The sequence below is a fragment of the Eptatretus burgeri genome, chromosome 8, assembly GCF_056783735.1.
Source record: "Eptatretus burgeri isolate ZD-2024b chromosome 8, Ebu_testis_v1, whole genome shotgun sequence".
Lineage (NCBI taxonomy): Eukaryota > Metazoa > Chordata > Myxini > Myxiniformes > Myxinidae > Eptatretus > Eptatretus burgeri.
In genome coordinates, this window is record NC_140968.1 from 100,057,909 (window position 1) to 100,076,520 (window position 18,612).

Sequence of the window (18,612 nt, forward strand, 5' to 3'; positions counted from 1 at the left end):
CACTTAAATATTTTACTTTGTTGTTCCAACTTTATTCTTAAACGTTCAATTAAAAAAAAAGACAAAACCACTAATTATGCTACAGATGCACCACATCAGGGAATTATTTACACTTTTTAATCATTGTTCACCTCTTCCTTTGTTGGCTACATGATCTCTTTTGTAATCACAATCCAATAGTTAATTTAAAGTCTGTCTCTTTATTTTAATTTGGGGGCGGGCGTGTGACCATTCCCAAAATGCAACATTCAAAACAGCCGCTTTCATGTCAGCAGACATTTTGAAATGTTTTAAGCTGTTTAAGTTAATTCGTGAAATGTCTTCTTCTTCCATTTTTCTTTCCTATTTATATCCGATGCAAAGTACCATACACCGTGGCAGAGCATCGGTCGGTACTGCCAAAGCAGTTTCTTGGCAAGACTCATGATGGACAGGCGGTCTACCATCCCTCTTCTAGCAAGGGTGGCAATTTTTCATTTGTTTAGGGTGCAGGCGATAGCTTGCTACTCTTTGCAAATGATACCATGGGATCTTTAAAGGTCCCATGACACTCAAAAGTTTCTGGTTATTCATATATTAACTTGACCTTCCTAGTGAAGAAATCACCCATGTTTCTTTTTTTAAATCAACAATGGGATAATTAGACCAATATTTCGAACATTTGTAGTGCTTTTCACAACTTGCTATGCCCCGCCCCTCAAAAAAGTGGAGTTCAGCGAACCGCAGGTCACGTGACCGTTGACGTCATCTCCAGAACGCGACTCGCTCAGAGTCGATTGATTAGACGTCGTGCGCCGTATAAACTACGTACAAATGCATTGTGCACATTTGTTTGCTATCTTACTGATCGTCTTAATTCCTGTGATTGTTTCGCGGAAAAGAAATTCTGCTTCTGAGCCGTGTATGCACAATAATCACGAGGCAATTATTTATCCCTTTACTACCTTGTCGTAGTCGTGTACAAATCCAATACGTGTATGCACAATAAAGGGCTATACCATGTCCACAAAATATAAAATGTGACTGTTGAACCTTTCTATCAAAAAATAAACTTACAGGGACATACAAGTAAAATACTAACGATTAATATTGCATCATTTCAAGGCGCAAAGAGTTAATTTTAAAATCAAACAATGTGAAAAACCTGCACCCACATTTTGCAGCTTATTGAATTGTTTGTTGAAACCAGCCTACTGGGATAGGTACGATTCCACATACATGCAAGCCAGGTATGGCTGCACTCGACATACATGGGTTTATTCTAAAGTGAAGGTACTGCTTCCATTGGCTTGCTATTCATTAACATTTAGCCAAAATTCTGTAATAAATTAACAGGGAAAAATATGTTGGCACAACTATGATAGACAAATTTATCTGTCCTATTACACGGCCTCATAGCCTCGGGACTCTTACGCATTGACTTATACATTGTGTGCATGCTAATACAAGTTACTTGTCAACTCTACAGTCTAGACTAATCCGATAAATCCGTCGTCCGTCCGACTAGTCCGATACATCTGACGTGCTGTAGTTTTCTTTTATTATTCACTTTTCTTCATCGTTTTCTACTGGCGCTACATGACGACAGTAGGAACAAAATAAATAAAAATGCAATAGAACGTCAGATTTATCGGACGACTCTAGACAATTGTGTCGCAAGGTGTGTTCTGCACACAAGTTTTCATCGTATCCGGACAGCGAGATTGCTTCGTTTTATGCGCGGAGAGATACGGCCGATGACATGGGCTGGCCTTGCTTGCGATTCATTCACCACGGAGCAACATGTCCGCTGCGCTGCGCTGGTCACGTCACCTCACTAAAATATTTCTGATATCGAGCAGTATGCAAGTCGAATTTACATTATTGAATTACGAATAGGATTTAGTCTAACCAGTTGTTATTGCCAAGTTTTCCTTCGATGTCCTCCTGATCATCATGAACTCTGGGAGTTTCATCGCCAGTTTCCTCTGCTTATCCTGCTTCGGACTCGAACTGCTAAGGCCGTATTCCATTTCCAGCTGCCTGAACTTCAACTCCCGCGACTATGTTATCCGACAATTCTCCATCTGATTCAGACCAAAATCCTTCATTTCTCTCACACTCACTGTCGCTACCAGACAAATCAAAGTCCATGTCATCCATTATTCAAAACCAAATGTTTGATTTTTTTTAAAAGCTGAAATGAATGAAGCATTTGAATCGAATGTGGAAACACACAGGAAGCCAATAAAATCACGTAGACCACCAACCCGAGTAATTTGCGTGCAGCCTTTGTTGTTCTGGAGATGACGTCATGTGGGTTACGCGTCGTTCAGTAGATTTCGGCAGAATTTTTAGGGGCGTTCCCTAAGAGGTTTGTTTTTTAAATTTTACATTTTACAGAACGAGTATTGTGAAAAAACATTGTCAGATCAGAAATCACGATGAAAACCTCCTATAGGACATATATATATATATATATATATATATATATATATATATATATATATATATATATATATATTTATTTATTTATTTGCACTTTCAGTACTTTTGAGTGTCATGGGACCTATAACGTCCACCAATTAATGCCGGCAGTTGGGACGCCGAATTTAAGGTCCATCCGAGGGATGGCACACACATTGATGAATCAGCCTGCCATTGAAACACCGGGATGAGATTTTAAAGCTGGGTCGGGATTCAAACCCAGGCTAGGTGGCTTAGAGGTGAGTGTGCGTACCTCTAGGGTATCCTGTCAGCTGGATTTATATACACACGTTCTTCTATAGAGTTCACTTGATCTGTTAAAATATGAGACTTAACGCTGCTCCATTAATACAATCCTGTTTGATATACAGTGGTTATGAAAGCCGATTTATGTGTTCTCAGGTAAGGTGTATCTGTGTGACACCGAATCTCCAAAATGTTGGTAATCACAAGCTGTTTGTAATGATCTACAAATGGTAATCTTGGATCATGGAAGAGTGAGCTGGCTGGCTTTTGCTTCTGCTTGCGAGGGAAGCACTGGAGTTGTTGGTTTGAAGGAGATGTGCAGGCTCCCCTCTCCATTGTCATGTAGGTGTTCGAGACTGTGGTTCATGATCTGTCGATGGGAATGTGAAAGAATAGGAGTATTTGGTAAACGTTTCTTAATCATACCATTCTTAGAGTTCTTCGAACGAATCAAAAAATATTCAAAGTTCAATAAGATATTTCATTTATCTGATGGAAGAGATACCATACTCGGTGGCAGCGGTTAGAGTATCTGCTCTGCATCTCGTAGGTCGGCGATTCGAACCCTCGCCGAGTCATACAAAAGACTACAAACATGCTGCTTCCTTGGTTGATGCTCAGCATTTATAAAGAACTAGCAAGAGTACCCGTCACTTTGCTGAATTATGTAATCAAAGGACAACATGTACTTCACAAACATTTTGCTCCATTCACTGGATGCAGTAATTTGCCAGAGGTCATCTTCCATCTTCTTCGAAGCCAACTAAAATAATCTTCATCAGTCATTCTTGCTGCTTATACAGTATATGGTGTGAACAAAAATAATTTCTACTTAGGTGCGAAGCTCTGCTTTGTTCCCTTTGGTTTGAACCTTTGCTTAAAATGAGTGAAATGAAACATTTTGAAAATTTCGAATTATTCTCACTCAGAATTCAACATCACCATGATGCATATTGTTAAGTTGCTTAAACTTTCTTTGCTCAAGATGAGGATGATTTGTAATAGTACTGGATACCACCGCTATACGATACACATTTACATAGAGAGAATTGGGGTCTTCCCTCCACCCTGAACCCCCCCCCCCCAAATATGCTACCCCAACAGAAGCCATACTTGTGGTACCTTTAGGCAACGTGCAAAGTTTCGTTGGTTAGGGTTCAGTAGTTGTTTAATTAGTTTTTGAAGCGTATATAAACTAGAAGGCAACTCGGTGGAGCGCATACTTCCGCCAAGTAATACCTGATCCATGAGAACATACAGGGCCCAATATTTTTTTGAAATATCATGCCACGTATCGTTTTTGGCCCCATCCCTCAATGGTGAAGAATCACTTTTAAAATTATCAAATCCAGATCCGGATCTTCACCAAAATCAAATCAATTAGTCCTCACACACCAACCTGTCCATCAAGTTTCATCCGAATCCATCCACAACTTTTTGAGATATGGTGATCTATATCAGTTTAGCACTATCTCTCAATGGTGAAGAATCACTTAAAAAAATTATCAGATCTGGATACAGATTAAGATCTTCAACAGGATTGAAATAATTCTTCCTTGTCACACACCCAACCTGTTCACCAAGTTTCATCCGAACCCGTCAACAACTTTTGGAGATATTCTGCTATATATTAGTTTAGCCCTATCACTAGCCTGGTGTTGGCTTTGTGGTTAGGGTGGCGGCTTGGGATCCTAGGGTCCTGAGTTCAAGTCCCGTTGGCTGCTGAATTAAAATACACCAGGTGGTTGACTCAGCCTGTCATCCTTCCGAGGTCGGCAAAATGAGCACCAGTGTACTGATAAGGGGGACACTGCATCAGCGGCATAGCCGCGTCCCAACCAATGATGCAACCAGCAGCCACAGGCTCCACTCGATAGAGATAGAGAGATAGAGAGCTAGGGAGAGAGAGAGAGAGAGAGAGAGAGAGAGAGAGAGAGCTAGAGAGAGAGAGAGAGAGAGAGAGAGAGAGAGAGAGAGAGAGAGAGAGAGAGCTAGAGAGCTAGAGAGAGCTAGAGAGAGCTAGAGAGAGCTAGAGAGAGCTAGAGAGAGCTAGAGAGAGCTAGAGAGAGCTAGAGAGAGCTAGAGAGAGCTAGAGAGAGCTAGAGAGAGAGAGAGCTAGAGAGAGAGAGAGAGAGAGAGAGAGAGAGAGAGAGAGAGAGAGAGAGAGAGAGAGCTAGGGAGAGAGAGAGAGAGAGAGAGAGAGAGAGAGAGAGAGAGAGAGAGAGAGAGCCCTATCACTCAATAGTGAAGAATCACTTAAAAATTCTTGCAGTCGGATCCAGATCCGGATCTTAACCAAAATGTAATCAGTTCGTTCTTGTCACACACCCAACCTGTCCACAAAATTTCATCCGGCTCCGTCTACAACTATTTCAGATATCCTGCACACAGACAAACAGAGAGGGGTGAAATCATAACCTCCTTCCACCTTTGGTAGCAGAGGTAACAAACATATCAACATGAATTGACCTTCATATGTTAGATAGAGCATGGACAAACAACCATTGTGCAGACACGATGGGCCAAATGGCCTTTTACTGTATTGATGTTCCTTGTAAGGGAACTTGCTTGATAAACCTTTGTCCAAATAATAAAAATAAGTTAAAATGAACAGTTTTCAGAAATCAGGACTATTCCTGAACAATTCTATTTTGCATCGTTTTAAAGTTTATACAAATGTTTTCAGGCAAGGCATAACCACGCAACACATAATGTACAAAATGGTTTGTAATCACAACCGCTGGCTTTTGTTCCTGGCTGGGAGAATCTCCGGACGTGTTGGAAGCGCCGGACGCGTTGGATTGAGAGAGCTGTATGGGCTATCCACAACCTCCGACCTTACTGCTGTCACATAGGTCGGTTCAGTGGATTTTGGTGACAGCGGGTCTTTCTGGTCTGTCTGTAGGAATGAGAGAGAATAAGAGAATATATAAAGTTCAAAATGAACAAAAGTGGCTGTAAATGCAGGATTAATGTTCTGACCTGTCAGTGTTGATCCCTGAATGAATCCCAATAATCATCAAAGTGATGTGAATGTATGTTATAGGAACCTGGTCCTGTGTTTATGGCCCTTGTTTAGGCAGAAAAATGACTGCGGACAACAAATTGTTCCTTCATCTGATGGAAGGGATACCATCCGAGATCTAATTAATCTTGATAATTGTTTGAAAATGAAGTTATAACCAAGGTCATGTTGTGATAGGATAACTTACATCGTCCTGGGGTTTGCTCCGAGCTGTTGAATCTGATGAGGAAAAATAGAAAAGAGTTCAGTTCACCATCAGCAAATGTTTATCCACATACTGTGTCAATAACATGATACAACTCCTCTCTCACACTAAACCGGCAAAGTAAGAACACACTTGAAACACAATGTCTAATGTGCCTGTAAAATATCCAGGATTACCTGTTTGGTATTTCCACCTGAGCACGTAAGTCATGATGTTGTGATCTCAGGTTCAAATTCCACATGATTTGATTTTCTGTAATTTATCTGCACAACTATCTTCAATGTTTTTGTGTTGGATGTAACATGTAAAAGCTCATCAAAGAGCTGAAAAATCGAAAATCTCTCTGTGTTCCTCCCATTCATTGTACGCACAGACTCTTCCATTCACATTGCAAGTTTTTCAACTGCTCACCTGATAATGCTAACTTTCTCTCTAGGGGAGTGTATAAAGGGTCATGTTATCCCCTTTGGGGTGTATATAGATCACAGTAGATCTAGGCTTGGGTCCAATTGTCCATGGTGGACACGATAAGCAAATGAGGGGAGAGGGAGAGAAGAGTGGGTAGGGGTTTGGGAGGGAAGGTGTGAGAGAGAGATAGAGATAGAGAGAGATAGAGATAGAGATAGAGATAGAGATAGAGATAGAGATAGAGATAGAGATAGAGATAGAGATAGAGATAGAGATAGAGATAGAGATAGAGAGAGAGAGAGAGAGAGAGAGATAGAGAGAGAGAGAGAGAGAGAGAGAGAGAGAGAGAGAGAGAGAGAGAGAGAGAGAGAGAGAGAGAGAGAGAGAGAGAGAGAGAGAGACAGACAGACAGACAGACAGACAGAGAGACATAGAGATATAGAGATGGAGATACATATAGATATAGAGATAGATATAGAGACATATTTTGAGATAGAGATAGATATAGAGATTGATATAGATAGATATCGAGATAGGGATAGGTAGGGAAGGGGAAGAAGAGGAGAAAATGGAACATGAGGGGAGAGGAAGGATATGGATTAAAAAAAAAAATAATGATAATTATAATGCAGTGTGAAGGATGAGTATGAGTAGGTAAAGGCATGATATTTAAGAGAAAATGTAAACTTTTCATTCAAGCTATTTGGTCCAGGTGTACCAAGGATGATATACTGTTCTTCAAGTTTTCAGGAATCATTACTACCATCGTGGAGTAAGTATCAAAGCACAGACAGACACATTATGAATAGCGTGTCTTACCTGGTTGAAGTGACGAGAAACCCGTTTATGAACATCACCGTTATTGGTTCTAACGTCGTTGAGGTGTTCTCTAAAGTGTTTTCCAAGCAGTCGTCCAGGTTCCCTGATGCAAATTTTGTTGCAAATTGAGCATAAAATACAGTAAATTCCATTGAAGATGGGACAAGTGAAATGATCTTTGATATTGGGGGTGCTTTGGTCCTGATAAAATCACAGGTACGACGCCGACTACGCAACATTTGAATATTTCAGGTGGTAGATTGGAAAGGGAGTGTGCTTATGACCAGAAAATTCGAAAAAGTTTTTTCTCGATTAAAATGAAAAAAAAAATAAAGAGGTGGCTGAGAGAAGATGGAAATGGTTTCTGTGTCATTCTGTAGGATTCTAAATTTTTAGATCCTCGTGGAGGATCTCTAAGTCTTACTCACGTTGTTGTTCTTGTGGACTTTTTGTTTCACAGCCTACAGTTTTCATCGAAACTTCCTGAAACTTGGCATATATATGTAAAAATACCCCGCGCAGACAGTAACCATCTCCGATTTTGAAAATTCCTCTGAGAAAAAAAGTTATGACGTCAAAATATCTCCGCAAATGGAAATCGCCTAAAAAAATTATCTCCGAAACTAGACAAGCTTTTTGAATTCTGTTTGCGGGAATCGAACAGGGTATGAGCAGAGATGAATTACCGCACTATGATACATCACTAAGACGTCATATCAATTTTTATGAAGTCATTCCTATTTTTGGACATTTTTTGTTTCACAACCCAGAGTTTTCATCGGATCTTCGTGAAACTTGCCATGTATAAGCAGAAAGCCCACGCGCAGTCAGTAACCATCTCCGATTTTGGAAATTCTTCCGAGAAAAAAAGTTGACGTCATAATATCGCTGCTAATGGAAATCGCCTATACCATTATCTCCGAAAATAGGCAAGCTGTTTGAATTTTGTTTGCGGGAATCAAGCCGGGTATTAGCACAGATAATTTATCGCAAACCTTACATCACAATGACGTCATATTCGTTTTTATGATGTCATCATTAAGAGGACGAGGATCTTAGCTCATTCGAGCTTGTTTTGGATGATTCTATTAACTGCAAGGCTGTTGGGATGATACACCAAAAGGAGAGGAATTTGTTCATTCTCGGGTTTTGTTTTTGGAAGAAGGAGATATTGTCCATTGATTGGTGATAATTTGATTGGTAATAGAAGGAACGAATAATGAAGAAGGAACCAATAATGATGATATTCGTAAACGGGTTTCTCATCACTTCAGCCAGGTAGGACACGCTATTCATCACACGTCTGTCTGTGCTTTGATACTCCACGATGGTAGCAATGATTCCTGAAAACTTGAAGAACAGTATTTCATCCACAACCTTGTTACACCTGTACCAAATGGCTTGAATGAAAAGTTTACACTTTCTCTTAAGTATCATGCCTTAACCTACTCATAATCATCCTTCACCCCTCATTATAATTTTTTTATTATTATTATTACCCCATATCCTTCCTCTCCCCTCATGATCTATTTCCTCCTCTCCTTCCCCTTCCCTGCCTTTCCCTCTATCTCTCTCTCTCACCTCCCCCCTCACTTTCCACCCCTACCCAGTCTTCTCTCCCCCTCACATACGATGCACACACCTCTGTCCAATCGGCGCTCCCCACCCCAGTACATCAGTGATGACGTCATTTGCGGTACTTATCCTGCACCAATATCCGGCTCTTTCCTTCTTTCTTTGTTCTGACAAGGGGTTAAACCGAAACATTAACCTCTCTTTTATTCACGGCAGATCAGCTACCATTTGAGGTATTTTAGAAGGTTGGTGGTATTTGTTTTATGTATGGTTTATAATATGTTTACTTTGGTGGGCTTGCCACACAATACGCCATGATAAGCTATTTATCCAAGTTAATACAGCGTTTCTCCAAGGGTGAAAAACCCTTTGTGTAGAGGGGGATATTATTAGTATTAATATTGTTTTGTCATAACATTAATATTATGCTATCATCATTGGTGTTGTTCTTGTTTTTGTTATTAGAAGCAGCCTTGGAAAAATGGCATGATTAGCCATCTTGACACGGATAAAAACCTTAACACCGATTTCACACAAGGCGGAAAACCCCCTTAGGGGTTTTCTGAGGTAGGGGGTGGGGGGTGAAGTTGCTACAACCTCCATCATGTGACCCTTATTCCTTCTGTCAAGTTTGAATGAGATTGGATAAGTAACGACTGAATGCATCGTGTTCAAAAAAAAAAAGACAGACAGAGACCAAATTGCATATTTTAGTATGAAGACAGGTAACATAATATGATGTATCGGAGTAAGTTTCTACAAGAACAGATTATCTCAAGAGTAAGGAATGAATAAAATGTGGAATGACTGCTAACTTGCCTCGTTGCAATTGGATGACCTTCACCACAAGGTAGATGCAGAACACCACCAAAACTACCATAATAACACAGACGCACAGGAAAGGAATAAAGTAGAATTGATAATCATCATGCTTTTTGGTTGAGTTTGGACTGGGAGAGTTGGCTGAACCTGTGGATGACGGTGTTCGGTTTGTAGATGAAGACTTGGAATAATCTTTGCCTGAAAATACAAACGGGATGTAATTTTTTAACGAGGTGGAAACTTTCCATCCTGGAAAGCAAATGGAAACTTTCACAATGATGTGGTTGATCCGTAACCCACCTGTTCTTACATTCACCTGGAACCAACTCGATATGTTCTTTTTTCCTGATTCCATTGTAATATTGCATTCGTACATTCCAGAATCTTCTGCAGCCACGTGATGCATCATCAAGGAGAAGTTTCTGGTTTGTTTCCTGAACCATCTCACCACCTGTCCTACTCTCACCTCAATTACCCGAACATGATCGCTAAATCCCCCCACAATGTCCCACTCCATCCATCCTTACTCCAGCCAAGCAGGTTCATTCTGAAACACCACCACGCTGACTTCAGCTTGCCAGCGCCATCGGCGGCGGCACAAGGCAGCACTAGGGTAGAGTTCTCCATCACCGTCAGATTCGTCCTCAGGTTATCTCCTGGACTCCTCGTTGCTGAACAACCTGTGAGAGAAGAAATGGGAAACATGAGAAAATATTCTTACAAATGTAGTGTTGATGCTTACAGAGTTCCACAGTACACATGAAACCACATACACAAGAAGAATGCCCTTAAGAAAAGGTGCAAAAAATGATGGAGTAATCGACAATGGCCTTATGATTGGATGATGCGATTTCATATAGTCTGAAAATAACCTTTCCAGAGATGCTCAAGATATCTATGGAATCACACTCCAAGGAAAATTATTGGGGTTTTTTCATGAACTTTACCTCGATCAAATGTTATTTGATCACAGCTATGATGATGGACTTTGTTGTGTGAATGTGTGGTTGTAGTTACGTTTGGGTCAGGAATCTTAAATGTATAGTAATGTTATAGTTATGTGATGTGTGAATGTGCCATTTTATGAAATCATCAAACTAATCAGGATGAATCCACATTCGATTTTCACTACCTATTCTACTGTACAATGGTGCTGGAATGAAGTCAATGAACCTTGGAAGATTATAATCGATAGACGGATACATGCTGCCGAAACCCATGCTGCTTGGTCTGGAAGCTCCATTAACTGTGCAGTCATATTGCTTCCAGTGATTCTGTGTTCTTACCAATGCTATATCAGGATCCAATAATATGTCCAATTAGATGTAAACTATTCGAGAGTTCTTTAGAATCCCTGTCAATCATTTTAGTTGAGGTTGGTACACCTCCTAGGTGCAAGCCTTGCTGTGACGTATGTTGGCAAAGAACTATGCTCCATGTATCCACAGCCTTGTCCCTGGCCATGAAATAGATATTTGTGTAAATCTTCATGTGATGCATATACAAACGCATGTTCTGTATAAGAATCAGATTTTGATGATGTCTGATAATGATTGAAACTCGAGACTTCATCGCACACCTTATCCCATGCAGTTTTAAGAAGAAAGGATATAGAATGGTCTTTTAAACTCTTGCTTTTTGTGTTTCCGAGCACGATCTACATTTCCTGTGAGTGAGGATTTTTTTCTGAATCTCTATATTTCTCAACACTGAGCACGAGCGGAAAATTTGATTGGTCTCGATGACGTAAAATGGCGGAATATTTTCTCCAATTACTGCTAAATGTTTTATTTTTAAGTGCCAAGAAGGCGATATGTGTTCTAGTGTTCAATTATATAATTCAATTGAAATAAAGATTTTAAAAGCTGCAGGAAAAAAAACACAAAAGAAAAAAAAAGGTTTTGCAAGTTTACTGCCACCACTTCATTTGACATGTTACATTAGTTCTTCATGCCTGTTGTTTGTGTCCTTTGTGATATCCCGAAAAACAGTAAGTTTCCTGTTTGGAATGGTTTTCAATTTTGTTTGATTGCCAGACAGGCAGACAGAGTTAAAAAAAAAATCTCACTCCTCTGCGCATGTGCAATCGTGGTGAGATTTTATACGATTTGCCAAATTCAGTCAAAGTACTGCTAAACTGCCGGTTTGTGTTCCGATTCATGTTCTACTGTATTCAAAATATAATATTCAATTGAAATTAAGTTGTTCCTCGATTATAAGCTGACGTCTGTAGACAGACCGACAGACAGACAGACAGACAAAGTGAACCAATTCTTTAATCCTGCTTTTCGTTTCATGTGTGCGGGGAAACAAGCCTCGTATGGTGTCAGTGACAAATCAACAAAAGTTTTCGCACCGTATAGTTTGACTCTTTGGCGATGGCTCAATGGTATGGGAGCACCATTCATGGTATGAGAGAATAATAACCAGAAGTGGAAGATGAATGTGAGGAGAGGAGAAAGAAGTAATAAACAGAAAGTAAAAACCAATCCATGATCTCATGTGGAAGCTTTGGTTTCACTGATGGAGGAAAAAGTTATGAGAAGATGTTTCATATCATATGGTGGGAGTCTTTTTTTTTTTAACAAGAAATGGAAACAAAAGAAAATATATCTTTTAATATTGTTAAATGTTTTGTTCATTTAAGTGTTAACACTGTTGTTCATATTCCATGTTTTGTTCGATCTGTGTTAATAATTTTTTTTTATATTATATTTAGTGTTTAATTAAAGCTTTAAAGCTCTTGTTTCTATATATATATATATATATATATATATATATATATATATATATATATATATATATATATATATATATATCTCTCTCTCTCTCTCTCTCTCTCTCTCTGGACAATGGTATCTGTGCTCCCTCCCTTAGGCAGGGATCAATTGTTAAATCAGATCAGTGAAACCACTTGCACTATTCAACATGTACAGGTGAAAATTGCAAGTCCCCCACTAAGATTGCCCAAGCCGTTTTTGATTCTATAATAATCAGACATACATACATGCACACACACACGCACACACACACACACGCACACACGCACACACACACACACGCACACACACACACACGCGCGCGCACACACACACACACACACACACATACACACACGCACGCACGCACGCACACACACACACACACACACGCACACACACACACACACGCACACACACACACACACACACACACACACACACACACACACACACACGCTCCCTCCGGTAGTGGCCTGAGTGGTGGGGGTGGGGGATGAATGTATTTCTTGCTGGGGCTAGCAACATTGTGTTAAAAATCTTGTTTATATTATATGTTTTGCAGTTGAGTTTTAAAGTGTGTTTAAGCTCATGTTCATGTTCTCGGTGACAAATCTTAAATGTATCATGTTATATTTAATTTAGCAGTGTTTACACTCATGTTTATACTATATATTTTGTTTAATTTAACAGGGTTACTAATTCATGTTTTTGGTTGAAGTGTTAATACTTGTTTATATTTTGTGTGCCAAATAATTTCTCTAAACGTGTAGTAATGTTAATAATAACAACCAGAGAAAGTATGAAAGATCAAGTTGTGAGTTTGGAATCTCGACCAAGCTTTCACTCTGATGTTTCACAGGCAGGCTGAGGTATTAGAAAATACGGCATCCTTTGGATGAACGTTAAACTGGGTGACCCATCTTCAAGCACCACTGGTGGCTGTTAAAGATCCCAAGGCTTATTTCATAATAACTACAGGATGGCCACAATGTCTTGTCACTGCTTGTGAAAAACTGTGACATTGCCTTTGTGTGCAGTGTGTTAATTAGTTTCCTTTTTCCCTCGTTTTTCAGATTGAGTGAATGCAACCATGGGTGATACAAGCAATTACATCATTGAACAATGGATTGTCGGCAGTATCTGGATTGCCACTTGACTGGCAACCTCGTAGAAAAGACCTGTCGACATGTGATAATTCCTTTTGGAGCTTCATAACAGAGGCTTGCATCATATGCTGTAAAATGTGTAATAAAGTAAAAGAGTACTGCAGATGTATTGTGGTTTAACTTGTAGAACCCTTCAGTGTTGTCAGCTAATGTGATAAAAGGCAATGTCAATTTTTACAAGGGATGACAAAACATTGTGGCCATCCTGCAGGCGAATTATCACCGTTACCTTAAACGAGTTACAAATTTCTGCTCAAAATTCCCTTCAGTTGAACATCAGGCCTAGCTATCCGGGTCGCACTAATATGATAATTTATAGTCAGGTTTGGAATCAAACCCAGACTAATACCGAAGGCAGGTGTGCTATTTCCACACAATCCTGTCAGATGTTGGAAGAATGAGGAGTTGCTTAAATAAGCAAATAAGTTTCAAATTAAACGATACAATTTAATTGCATTTTCATGTACATTTGGGGTTCCATGTCAGGTGTTCAGTGTTTAATTCCTAATCCACAAGGTAATTATTAAACCCAAAATTGAAGTTAATAAACCCAAAATAATCTGCAGACTAAAAGGTAACTCATCTTATATGGGATTACAAAAGCAAAATGATTGTATACATAATCCAAGGAATGAGTGTGTAGTGTGTGTAACTGTGTTTTAACTGGACAAGTCAGAAATTGAACAGACTAATGTTTCAGGAAGTCCAGTTTGGTAAAAAATCCAAGATGTAAACAAGAAAAAGAGCAATCACAGTTTGCAGACCCTCATCAGGAATTGGTTTGTGTGGTGTTTGTGGAGGTTTGTGTCGTGTATTTTGTGTGGAAATAGTGTACTGGTGTGTTACCGAATTAATAACAGACAAAATTAGAACTGTCACTTTATAACTGCTGGCAGTGATGACGGGGTGCGAAGACACCCTGCTGTGAACAGCCACTTGACCCTGATCCATGCCGTTTTAATATCTATCAATTGAATTCAGAATGGGATTAAAATAAATTCAATTCAAGTCAAGCGGAAGACCAAATTCTGTAAGTACAGCAATGCATTGGAGTCATCAAAGGAACCCGAACAAGCAAAAAGCAAAGATGAAGTCATCAGGAGGAACCTGGATAGGATTTGGGTTTCAGGTGCTATACGTCTACCCTCAAACCCATCCAAGCACACCCAAGTAAGCCTTATTCCAAATAAATAAATAAAATCAAAAAGAACCCAGATCAAAAAATTTAATACTTCTGGCTGCCAGACCATGTGACATCAATTATTCATGAATAGCCTGGTATCCCCAAGGCTTGTGGAAGGTGGCGAGAGGAGAGGGAAGGGAAAGTGGCGAGAAAGGAGTGGAAGGGAAGGTGGCGATAGGGGAGCAGAAGGGAAGGCGGCGAGAGGGGAAGGGAAAGCAGTGAGAGGGGAAGGGAAGGCAGCGAGAGGGGAGGGGAAGGGAAGGCAGTGAGAAGGGAGCGGAAGGGAAGGCGGTGAGAGGGGAGTGGAAGGGAAGTCGGTGAGAGGGGAGTGGAAGGGAAGGCGGTGAGAGGGTAGTGGAAGGGAAGTCAGTGAGAGGGGAGTGGAAGGGAAGGCAGTGAGAGGGGAGTGGAAGGGAAGTTGGTGAGAGGGGAGTGGAAGGGAAGTCGGTGAGAGGGGAGTGAAAGGGAAGGCGGTGAGAGGGGAGTGGAAGGGAAGGCGGTGAGAGGGTAGTGGAAGGGAAGTCAGTGAGAGGGGAGTGGAACGGAAGTCAGTGAGAGCGGCGTGGAAGGGAAGTCAGTGAAAGGGGAGTGGAAGGGAAGGGGGTGAGAGGGGAGGGGAAGGGAAGGCGGTGAGAGGGGAGTGGAAGGGAAGGTGGTGAGAGGGGAGGGGAAGGGAAGGCAGTGAGAGGGGAGTGCAAGGGAAGTCGGTGAGAGGGGAGGGGAAGGGAAGGTGGCGAGAGGGGAGTGGAAGGGAAGGTGGCGAGAGGGGAGTGGAAGGGAAGGTGGCGAGAGGGGGGTGGAAGGGAAGGCAGTGAGAGGGGAGTGGAAGGGAAGTCAGTGAGAGGTGAGTGGAAGGAAAGTCAGTGAGAGGGGAGTGGAAGGGAAGGCAGTGAGAGGGGAGTGGAAGGGAAGTCGGTGAGAGGGGAGGGGAAGGGAAGGTGGCGAGAGGGGAGTGGAAGGGAAGGCGGTGAGAGGGGAGTGGAAGGGAAGGTGGCGAGAGGGGAGTGGAAGGGAAGGCAGTGGGGGGAGAGTGGAAGGGAAGGCAGGGTGGGGGGGGTGGAAGGGAAGGCGGCGGGAGGGGAGTGGAAGGGAAGGTGGCGAGAGGGGAGGGGAAGGGAAGGTGGTGAGAAGGGAGGGGAAGGGAAGGTGGCGTGAGGAGAAGGGGAAGGCAGCATGAAGGGAGGGGAAGGAGGGCAGCATGAGGGGAAGGGAAGGAAGTGTGAGAGGAGGGTAGGCAGCAACCCAGGGCATTACCAGGGACATAAAATACAACCAGACAGCAACGTTTTCTTTTTAACCGTCATGTTCTATATAAAACCAGTTGGGAGCATTTAACAATTAAAACCTACGATATCTACCTGATAAAGGTCTGCCTGAATTATTACGAAGCTGCCCCTACCCCCATATGCGTTCCTCCAACCCCCTTGCATGCAGCACGCATGTACACACATACCCCATAGAGAGTCCTTTGTACCATGTCTGAGTGTGCTGTCTCCGTACCTCTTCATTTTCAATGACTGTCGATGATTAATATATTGCAGCAACTGCTAGTATTATTTATATAAACATTTTGTCATGAAAACAGATCACACAAAATGGTAAAAAGAAAACTGCGTCAGTAATTGCCGAAAAAATGGACCTCTGTGGACTGTTTCATCATGGATTGCAAAAGCAGGTGCGAGAGCATGGCGTTGCGCTCAATGAAATTACACTTTCTGAACATTCCTTAATCTTTTCTTCACTAAATATAATCGTCCGAACAGTAGAAAAAAAAAACTTAGCTTAATGTTTTGCTTAAATAAATATGCTTGGTTATAAAAAAAATTGCGAATTTGTTAATTTAAGATTTCACTCCAGATTTTAACACTCATTTAATCCATGAGATGCGATTCTCAAATCTGATATAATGTCGATAATATGCTTTAATTAGTCCATGAGAGTAGATCGTGTTTCCAAGGTAAGGCGTGTTTGAATAGGCCAAATTAAGACCCTGCGAGGGGAATGGGGGTAAGCCATTTATTATCTTGAAAAAGGGGTGTTTAAATTTACCCAAACACACAATTTTCATTCATGCACTTCCTTGGAGTTCCCTTAGTATGCATGCAAAGATTGGAGCCTCTAGGTTTCATGGTTTTCAAGTTATGGAGGATGGACACACACACACACACTCACACACACACACGCACACACGCACACTTGAAGCTGCTGGTTGCATATCATTGGCTAGGGATACAGCTATGCCACTGATGCAGTGTCCCTATTACCAGTCCACTGGTTCTCATTTCACTGACCTCATAAGGATAAGGATAAGCCAATGGATAAGGATTACTAAGCCAATGGCAGGCTTATTTATTAGTACAGAGGACTAGCAAATACCACCACCCATTGTTTCGCTGATGGGAATACTAAAAGAGGAGGGGGAGAAGAAGACGGAGGAGAGAGAGAGGGGAGGGGAGGGGGAGAGGTTGGAGAGCGAGGAGGGGAAGAGGAAAGAGGAGGGAGGGGGAGCGAGGAGGGGTGGGGGAGCAAGGAGGGAGGGAGGGAGAGTGGGTGGGGGAAGGGAAGGCACCGAGAGGTGAGAGGAAGGGAAGGGAGACGTGCGGTGGAGCGTTAATTACGATTCGATTCACACTCAACAAAATGCTTCTGCATAGAATAACAGTGACGATGGAAACAAAATAATGTCTGAAATCCATTTTCTACTGGTCATACTATAAACACACAGTGTCGGGACGCGTTCGGAGACGAACAGCATCCGGACAGAATCACCGCCCAAACATGTCTCGGTAGGAGGGTGTGTGGAAGGGTGCTGCTCTGTTTTAGATAGGGGTGGAGCGAGGATGGGACAGAGAGAGAAAATGTTATGCTTGCTTTCACCAGATAAACAGACACACACACACAGTATTAGTGCTCGGCAGATATTGGCAATTCTTCAGGAATCATCAGATTGGAGTCAGTGTGATTACCAACTGCAGTACGTACGGTATACAACTCAACAACCATGAGGAGCTTTCACCCTTGTTTTGGAGGAATTTCAATACACGAATTATAAAAACACCATTGCATTACAGACGTTTCAGGGAGATGTGCATAAACAATCATCTTTATAAACAGCTGCCAATTTTCATGTGATGGGTCGAAAATACAATTGGCTCAGTAATTTGGAAAACATGTTAATACGGCAAACGGCTTGGAAATCAGGTGTTATCAAGTACATTTTGCTTTGAAAGTCGCAAAGAGAAACCATATAACCTTTGTAAATTATGTACCTCTACCTTGTAGCAACTGCCGACTGCACATCCTGATCGGGAGATGAACCATACCTATATCAACTGTAGGGCACTCAGCAAGTGGCTTAAGCACTCCAGCAAGCACTCCTATTAAATGGTTGATAAGGAATGGCTGGCCAGGTTGAAGCCGCATACATACCATATAGAATCCCTTGAACTTTAAAGCTGGTTTTCACCGCGTCTGCAGCACTTCAGGAAATTAAATGAATTTGTTGAAACAATGACTTTATCCACAAAAGAGCTGCTGTTTAACGTAGAACAACCCTGGAGATATCGCAAAGTTTAATCGCCCATGAAATAAACATTGCAGATAATCCACCACATTGCCTGCTCGGCTGTGCACGCATCACGTGGTACATCAGTTTGCGGCCCACGTTATAACTTTTCTGTAAAAAAGTTTGCGACAAACGTTATAAAACTTTATTTTAAAATGTCCGTTTTTCACAAGATTTGCTTTGATTCCGAGTAGAGCACCTCATGAAACGTCCGAAAATATACACAGATCTGGCAGACGCCATGGATAGGCAGTCCCTCTGGGGGACAGAGCATGAGGTCACGCAGTGAATGCATTAAATCATATAGCTCAATGAAGCTGGTTAATGTTGGCACGTTCCTGAATCTTTTGTTAACTCAATATAATTCTCC

General features: G+C 41.4%; 1 pseudogene across 1 annotated transcript in view; it reads right to left on the minus strand.

Annotated features, from left to right (window-relative positions):
• Window positions 1–2,472: 2,472 nt before the first annotated feature.
• Window positions 2,473–18,612, minus strand: part of LOC147022391 (uncharacterized) — a 29,417-nt pseudogene continuing 13,277 nt past the window's right edge. The window contains exons 3-7 of the transcript XR_015061223.1: window positions 9,867–10,246; window positions 9,564–9,764; window positions 5,925–5,956; window positions 5,451–5,611; window positions 2,473–3,082 (exon numbers count right to left, since the gene is read on the minus strand). The product of XR_015061223.1 is annotated as an uncharacterized LOC147022391 (transcript). The remainder of the gene's footprint in view (window positions 3,083–5,450; window positions 5,612–5,924; window positions 5,957–9,563; window positions 9,765–9,866; window positions 10,247–18,612) is intronic.